Source organism: Helianthus annuus, chromosome 17 (genome assembly GCF_002127325.2).
Source record: "Helianthus annuus cultivar XRQ/B chromosome 17, HanXRQr2.0-SUNRISE, whole genome shotgun sequence".
Taxonomy (NCBI): Eukaryota; Viridiplantae; Streptophyta; class Magnoliopsida; order Asterales; family Asteraceae; genus Helianthus; species Helianthus annuus.
This window is the reverse complement of record NC_035449.2, coordinates 47,609,726-47,619,089: the sequence shown is the minus strand read 5'-3', so window position 1 is coordinate 47,619,089 and position 9,364 is coordinate 47,609,726. Positions and strand designations below refer to the sequence as shown.

Genomic DNA, 9,364 nt, shown 5'->3' with positions numbered 1-9,364 from the left:
TGATAACTGTTGTTCATCCTCTTGTATTGGGTCTACTTGTCTGTTTTTGTTTGTCTATCAATATAGGTGATGGTAGTACATCTGTTATTCTCATTAGTAAACTAGACATAAGGTCTCCTCTTTATTTGCATCATAGTGATTCTAGTGCATTGACCATCGTTAGTATAAAACTTAAAGGCACAGAACACTATACTGTTTGGGTTAGTGCAAAGAAGCTTGCACTAGAAGCCAAAAATAAATACGGTTTTATAGATGGTAAATGTGAGAAACCTGAGGATAACGATGTCTCATCTGCCCAATGGGATAGGTGTAACTCAGTAGTGCTTACTTGGTTGTTAAATTTTATATCTGAAGAATTGTTTCTTGGTCAAGCCTTTTCTAAACTGAAATATAAATAAACTGATTTATTAAACTTAAAAGAGTTTTTCAACACTCAAATTAAATAATAGTTATACAATACTTAAATAATATTCATAAAAAAGACAATAACATTTTTTTTAAAATCATTGTATCCGTGCTTTGCATTAACTGCTCAGCAATCTCATCTCGTAACTGAGTCATATATTCTCGATCCGATGCAGTACCATGTGTTTCAACCTCGTCTTCATCAGCATTAACGTGCACTAGCCTATTATGCACCGAAACATTGGATTGATCGTATTCTGTAAACAATTCATAGGATCTACCGGGTCTAACCCAACCAACTTTAACTTCTCATAACACTTACGAACTGTTGGCCCTTCTTTGCCTTTAATCAAAACCTGTAGAGCCATCTACATATCACGTGCTAAATCATCATGGTTAATAGATGATTTTGAGATTTTGGCCCTTGTGTTTGGATTAGGCTCAGAAGTGGGCTCGGAAGTAGGCTTAGAAGTGGGCTTTGAAGTAGGCTTAGAAGTGTCTGCATCATCTTGTGTGTCATGATAATGGGTGTCCATAATCATAAGCGATTAAACATGATGACAAAAAGATCCAACCCCGGATGTTGTTTGGGTTGAGGTCCACTTGCAATTTCCAGTGGCAGTATTTCCATCAAACAATTCTGCACAAAGTTCTGGAAAAGGCAATGGAACTGTCTTCAATGATGCAGCCTTTAGATGCCCCTAAACCCAAAGTAAAAAAAATATTGTTATAAACTTTTTTTTAGGATTATGTTTAAAATTTATATAAATCAACATACCTTCTTAAATTCTTCCCATTCCTCATTCGTTAAGGTAAAAGTATTTGTTTGAGAGTTGTATATGTTGCCGGTTTTGTTTTTCAAATACACCCATCCTACGTATTTGGCTTTTAGATTATCATATGCATTCGTCATTTATTTTTGAGTTAAATCCAAGCCAAACTTTTTCTTAAGAACTTTTCCTAATTTGTTCCACGAGTCTTTATGCAAACTCAAGCCTTTTCTACCCACCGTGTGTATCTCTTCAATGCAAGTCTCTAATAAGCATTTTAGATGGTCGTTTGACCATTGTTGTTTCTCTCCCATTTCTACTAATCAACAAACAACCAATTAACATACTAGGCGCGAATCATGTCAATCCATAACAAACACAAATACTCTAATCAAACAATTAGTCACGATGAGCAACATCTATATTCCATAACATAATCATAACTGAAATGATTGAATCGAGCCAAGCTTAAACAACATCTAGCCTAAGATGAAGCTCGTTTAATTATATTGAGCTTAAGCATTTTTGACACTATATTTAAAAGGGTATAAAAGTGTCAGTATATTGTTATATAATGGTATCTATAATTAAGTTCTCATTATATAAGTTAACAATCTAGAACATAATCAATCTGGTTGTATGAATAATATAGCTTTTTAAGCATATTCATATGACAGTATCTAGTCAAATACAAAGACATGGCATATTCATATGGTTCGATCAAATATTTTTTGTTGTCAAACAATAGATACAATCTACATACATGATTAAGGGATAAAAGTCAAAGAGAGAGGCCTACTTTATGAAAAGTTATCTCATAAATGGTCAACTAAAAAGCTTGCAAGATATGTTTTGGAGTTTCTGCAGTGTATAACCTTACGATGCAATCAATCCCACAAAATACCAAATTATCTTCTCGATGCACTTACCTATTATTATTTTTATTATAAAAGTTCACATTATAATCCCACTATTGACTCACTGACTTGAATTCATGCTATGTGTGAACATCTACAGGTCAATAACACAGCCAGATCACACTTGAAGGGGCCTAATAACAATAACACAAATTACAACTAATATGACCCCTACAAGGATCCATTCAGATTATTAACAAATTAATAATTTTAAACTAACAACAAACAAGAAAAGGAACAATTTTTGACAAAACATTAACACCATACCTGTGTCTCGGCTGTCGAGGGGCTGATGGTGGAGGCCGAGGGGCTAGGGTGCGATGTCGAGGGGCTGAGGTGGTCGTCTAGAGGTGGAGCAGGCTGATGGAGGTCGTCGAGAGGTGGCGGTCGTCGAGAGGTGGAGGTCGTCGAGAGGTGGAGGTCGAGGGGCTGTGGTGCGACGTAGAATGGAGGCCGACGTGGTGGGGGCGGCGTCGGAGGAGGAGCAGCCTGATGGCGGACGTGGAGAGGGTGGAAGAGGAGCTGAGTGCGGCTGGTGAAAGATTAGGGTTTTATTTTTTGATGAAGAAGTTTTGTAAAGAGGCCAGAAGTCTTATGACCACATCTGTGTGAAACAGAGGTGAGGAAGAGGTTTTCTAATGAAAACCCTTCTAAAAAATAACCAAGCTGCAGACCCCTATGTCTGCGCGTGGTCTGCGTGGGGAAGAGAAAAGAGGTTTTGAAGTACTTTTCTAAAAAAACAAACACCCCCAAGTCTAATCAAAACAGTTTTGATCCTTAAAGAAGAGTGTCTAGAGGACCCAATCCAAACTTGAAGTGTACACATTGTAATACGTTAGGACACACGGTTGATAGGTGTTTTGAAATCGTAGGGTATCCACCAAGATTTAAGAAAAGAACTAATAATAATAATAATAATCAGTCTTTTAGCAACAATTTTAATAATATAAGTCTAATAACACTACTGTTGGTTCGTCTACTACTGGTGGAAATTCTGGTTTGCCTTTTACATCTGAGTAGATAACAAAGTTGTTGAGTTTAGCTGGTGAAAAAAGTGGATCAGATCCACAATGTTCAAATATGGGAGGTGAGTCTGTTTGTGCCAATAACTTTGTTAGTTGTTCTAGTTATGTTGTGTTTAATAGTAGTATCATGTGGGTTATAGATTCTGGGGCTAATCAGCACATCGTTAATAGTGACAAAGAAATGTTTAATGTGATTGATGTCTCAGAATTTTACCTTAAAGTTAGTCACCGCAATGGAACTAGTGTTAAAGTTATGAAAATTGGTAACATAAAATTAATAAACGGGGTGATTTTACAAGATGTTTTTTATGTTCCAGGATATAATGTAAATCTTCTATCTGTTCACAGACTGGATAAGGATAATCAAATTTCTGTGATTATTAATGAAAATAATTGTGCATTACAAGATTCCAAATCAAGGAAAGTCCTGGTGATTGGTAGATAGGATTGTGGTTTATATTTTGTTGGTAATAATGGTAATTCTATGAATGTTTGTTTTAATAGTGTTATTAAGTCTAATGTGTAGCATAGTAGATTAGGTCATCCATCAGATAAGCTTTTAGCTGTGTTGAAAGATAGTCTTGATTTCAAAAATGTTAGTCATGATCCTTGTGAAATTTGTCATAGGTTTAAGCAAGTTAGAGTTCCATTTCCACTCAGTGAACACAAGTCTAAATTTGTAGGTGACTTGGTTCATATAGACTTATGGGGACCATACAAAGTTACGAGTTATGAAGGATATAAGTATTTTTTAACAGTTATGGATGATTATTGCAGAACTATTTGGTGTTATTTGTTGACAAATAAAACTGAAGTGTTTGAAAATATAAGTAGTTTTTATAAACTTGTATTATCGCAGTTTAAGAAAAAAATAAAGGTGTTTAGGAGTGATAATGGAACCAAATTTGTTAACAATCAAATGAATACGTTTTGTAAGTCTAAAGGTACTTTTCATCAAACATCGTGTTCCTATACACAACAACAAAATGGTGTGGTGGAGAGGAAACACACACATATCTTAAACACAGCTAGAGCCTTGATATTTCAAGGTGGTTTGCCACTTAGGTTTTGGTCAGACCGTGTTCTGACAGTCGTCTATTTAATTAATAGGTTGCCCTCGTCGGTTTTAGGTGGTAAAAGTCCGTATGAAGTTATGTTTGGTTTTAAGCCCTCCTTATTTTATTTAAGGAACTTTGGTTGTCTATGTTTTAGTACACTTCTAACTGAGTCAGATAAGTTTGCTTATCATGCTGATAAGTGTGTGTTACTTGGATACTCTAATGTTAAAAAGGGATATAAACTGTTGAGTTTGGACAGTAAAAAAGTTTTTTACTCTAGATATGTAAAATTGTATGAGATTGTGTATTCCTTTAAGACTAAAAGTGATAATCAAGAGTGTTTTGTTGATAAAAACTTAAATCATGATTTTTTTATTTTTCTGAAACGTTGTCAACTAAAGTTCCTGTTGTACCCAATGATGAAGAGGGTGAACATGGTTCTCATGATCATTCCAGCGATGACTAGCAACCATTGTTACCCTCTACATTTGCTACTGCTCCTAGTCTTGACTGTGGTCAACATGCATCTGAGGAGCAGGTGAGTAGTAGTGATTAGGTTAATAATGGCGGGGCAGAGGACACTGGAAGGTCAAATGATGAGACCAGCCCATCTAAGGGTCCTGTCCATAATGTTAGGAAATCATCTAGGGGTGTTGTGTTTCCCAGGAGAGATATGATGATTATGTAGTTGAAGACAGAGTTAAGTATGGTATTGAGAAGTCTGTTAATTATTCAAATTTGTCTGTTGAGAATATGTATTTTGTGTAAAGCTTGAATAAAACGGTTGAACCATCTTCTTATTCAGAAGCCATTAAAGATCTTAGATGGATTGAGGCTATGAATAAGGAGATGGAAGCCTTGTATAGAAATGAAACCTGGGTTCTTGTTGATTTACCTAAGGATAGGAAACCAACAGGATGTAGGTGGATTTATAAAGTAAAGTACAAATCTAATGGTGAGGTTGAGAGGTTCAAAGCTAGACTTGTTGCTAAAGATTATAGTCAAAGAGAAGGGGTGGATTTTGGAGAAACCTTTTCTCCGGTTGTAAAAATGGTTACTATTCGTTGTGTGTTAAGCTTAGCCGTTCAAAATAATTGGCCTGTTTTTCAACATGACGTTAATAATGCGTTACATGGCTCGATTTCGGAAGATGGTTATATGTCGTTACCTCCTGGTTATTTTTCTGAGAATGAAACCAAAGTGTGTAAGTTAAGTCCTTGTATGTACTTAAACAAGCTCCTAGGAAGTGGAATGAAAAGTTAACCCAAGTCTTAGAAATATGGGTTTTGTGCAGAGTATGTGTGATCATTCTATGTATACCTTGTCTAAAAATTATGTGTTTGTAGTTCTTTGGTGTATGCAGATGATATTATTGTGACCGGAAACTCTGAGTCTGAAGTTCTAAATGTAAAAAAAAATAAAAAATTAAGTGTGAATTTTCAAATTAAAGATTTGGGAATCTTAAAATACTTTTTGAGAATTAAAGTATTATATTCTGATGGTGGTTTATGTTTAACCCAAAGGAAGTATTGTCTTGAATTGTTAGAAGAATTTGGATATTTAGGAGTCAAACTGGTTAATACTCCTATTGAGCAAAGCCATGTTTTAGCTAGTAAATTAGAGGTTAGAGCCGGTTAAAGATGTTACAAATTTTCAAAAGTTAGTTGGAAAGTTGATTTATTTGTCAATAACCAGACCTGATATCAGCTATGCTGTTCAGTTCTTAAGTCAATTTATGCATGCTCCTAATTCTGGTCATTTACAAATTGCTTTACGTTTACTTAAATACTTAAAGTTGTCCCCGGGTAAAGGACTTATGTTTAAAAAGCCGTGGGTAATTTGTTAACCGTTGGATCGTTTTGATTTCTAGAACGCAAATTACACATACATATTTCAACATTTTAAGTGGAGAGCATTGTTTTCTAGAAGGCATTATTTTGATTATAATAATTTTATTTTTGAACGGAAAACTTCTTTTAATCCCTGGGACTTGAAGGCTTTGTCTTTGTCAATAGACCACCACCCCATTGGTGATTATAATTTAATCCCTTTAGTCTGTGGGACGAAGGCTTTTGTTTGTTAAGCAATATTTCGTTTTTTTATGTGTAAAAACGGGTCATTTGAATGAATGAAAATTATTTAGTTTGATTTGGAGTTATTATTGTTTGACCCAAATCGAATCAAATAACCAACCCGAACATATAACCCGAAATCTAACGATAGGAAAAAAATTGACTTTCCGCCCTCGTAGAACTTTTGGTCAAGCTCTACCACTGGTTTTCGCCTCTCTTTCACACGTGTCATAGACTTATACTTCATAACTAGGGAAGTAAACGACCTGAGTCGAGTATGAGCTTGTCTAAGCTCTAGCTTGGCTTGTTTAACTTTAGAGAGCTCGAGCTCGAGTCCGACTCGTTTAGAGATTTATTTCTAAAGCTCAAACACGGCACGCGAGTAGGTTTCAATCACAAGCTAGGCTTAGGCTCAACCAGTTTATTATTATTATTTTTTGAGGATGAAATTCTTTGGCTAAAGACTAGCAAGGAGCTAGCAAGAGTTAAACAAAATACAGTTAAAAGGCGAAGCTACATAAAAATGTCAATCTAAATTAAAGATGCTTTTCACCCAAAATAGTAACATGAAGAGGGTCAAGAAACTCATATGTCTGTTTAGCTAAGTATACCATGATCTTGCAGTAATGACCCTCTTTGAACCTCTGGACAATCAAGTTAGACCTAAGCAGGGTAGACATGTGAAACAATTAACCACACTATTAGCGAGTTCTTATTAATCTGTGAATAGCTCGGGTATTCGCGTATACTTCATCATTTGCGTGAACATGGTTGCATATACTAAGAGTACTCACAACTCATAAATGTTTATCGAATACTTTCACCCTTTGTGAGTACTTCAATACTCGTAAATACGAGTTTACCATAACTTACTTGTTTTCTTCACCAAAACCCTATATCGAACCATAATGAAAGTTGTGATGCTGGAAACCTATAAACACATTAAGTTTCGAACTTTATGAATCCATACGCCTCGAAATGGGTGTATATGAAGTTCCCATGCAAAATCGGGAACTTTATACTAGGTTTACGGCAACTACTTGAATCCCACTCCAGAATCCGTATGAAACAGCCTGAATCACCTTGTCGTCGCTTAAAACTAGACCGAGAACTATATCCTGATATTTCCCTTGGATCCTTTTACAAATCCGACTTGAACCAAACGGATCAAGCTTTTTCTCTCTAAACTCTCCCCTTTCTTTCTCTAATTGAAACTTTTTTTTTGAAAGGTTAACTTCATTAAAACATAGAACACCTTTACCAAAAAAAACAAAGCTGCCCTAATACATACAAAATTTACATAAGATTGAACTTACACCATTTTTTTGAAAGGATAGCTTAATGTGTGTGACAAATTAACTAAAATACTCTCATTGGGCCTTTCCTTTTTTAAACATAGGCTTTGAAGCAAATTAAAACTCCCTTTGTAATTTTATACTACTTAAATTTTGGGATGTTACAAGTCTATCCCCTTACATTAGGTTTCCTCCTCGATTTGTTCAAAACCATTGAAACCTACGACTTATTATAATAAATCCGGCTTGTTTGTAAACCGTTGAAACCTATTCTAAACCTAAGCGAGTCGGTCGCTTTGGCCAGTTTTAGATCCAAACACCCCGGTTTTTTACAATTTAGCGTTTTGGTTCCGTTTAAAACTTGGAATCGATCTTGTAAACCAGATGACCGTTTAAACTTTATTATACATAGTTTTTTTTTTTTCATTTTTGAAATAAGTAGTTATGTATATGTATTGTAACCATAAACCGTCTTTATCATTTAGTTTTTTTAAACAAACCAATGACTTTAGAAAATATAATAAAGAATTGGTTCAAACGTCAAAAGGCTAAGATTAAGCTGTTAAACCACCAAAACCAGTAAAATCGCCCAATTTGGTTTGATGTTTACGAAAACTGTTGTAAATGACTTGATCTAACCTCTTTTTAATTAAAATTGCTTAAATCGAACAATAAACACCCTATCTAATGGCACTATCTCATATACGATGTCCTCATAACAATGCTTCAGTGGTAAGGATGTGAGAATATGTTGTGTAGATTTGGGGATCAAGTCACCAAACCCTGATACTACACCACTTAATTTAGTGTGAGACACATGATTTACCTCCACCGATAATAAGTAGGGGGCGTTTAGTGTTAGCATACACCATTATTTCAATCCTGTATACGATAGTGAGGCAAAAGAAAGTGTATAGTGGGAAAACCAACCACCACTAACTAACCATGTGGGCAGGCATTTATTTGGGCTTTGTAAGTAGGCCCAGGCGTGATATTGGTTGAAACTTGTGTGGTGTTAACTAATCTGGAGCCGACCACTGACCTGGCTTCCTAACAATCGTTGACTTGGCTGGTTAGCCCACATGGGTTGTCTACCCTCAATTCTCGGGCATTATCACCATCAGTCTTTTAACCTTTTCAATTTATGTAACGATTTGCTACTTTATAATTCATAAAAACATCAACGATTATGACCTTCCTTAACCGACTTTTAGTATAATGTATGCCATTTGGAGCTTTCGATCTGCAATTTTAAATCCAACCGTTAATGTCAATGTCGGGGAAAACAACAATTTGGGACCTTGGCTTTTTTTATTTTAATCTTTCTTTATGCTTTTTTTTAGCTGTTTTAACTTCTTGTTTCAACCTCAATACCTGTTTTTTTTTTATCAAATGAGTGAATGACTAATTACAATCTCTTTTATTTCTTTTTCTTTGAAACGGATCCATCTACAGAGATGGTTTTCATCGATAAATCAGTAGTGCCTCTAATTTACTAGGCAAAATTGTCTACACAAGATTACTAGCAAGAACCCTACTCATAAATGTTCTCACAAATAAAGATAGACACTTAAAAATAGATATAGTAGTGTTGTAATCAAGGATTGATTTTAGTGTTGATGTAAGGTTATATGTACACGGGTAGGAAGTTTTATGGGTATGTATCTTTTAGCTATATGCACATGTGCAATATAATAAAATCTGAAAATGTATTTGATAGATATGCATCTTTAATTAACATAGTATTTGCTACCTACACATGTACAACATGATAAGATTTGTCGTCCTACATGCACTAGTTATGAAATCTTCTAAATTTCTT

The 9,364-nt window shown here is 35.0% G+C and overlaps 1 long non-coding RNA gene across 1 annotated transcript; it reads right to left on the bottom strand.

Annotated features, from left to right (window-relative positions):
- Positions 1-483: 483 nt before the first annotated feature.
- On the bottom strand, positions 484-2,688 carry LOC118489276. The gene is made up of 3 exons (XR_004886988.1): positions 2,360-2,688; positions 1,184-1,491; positions 484-1,106 (listed from the first exon to the last, which is right to left on the bottom strand). It is a non-coding gene; the product is annotated as an uncharacterized LOC118489276 (long non-coding RNA).
- Between the last annotated feature and the right edge of the window lie 6,676 nt (positions 2,689-9,364).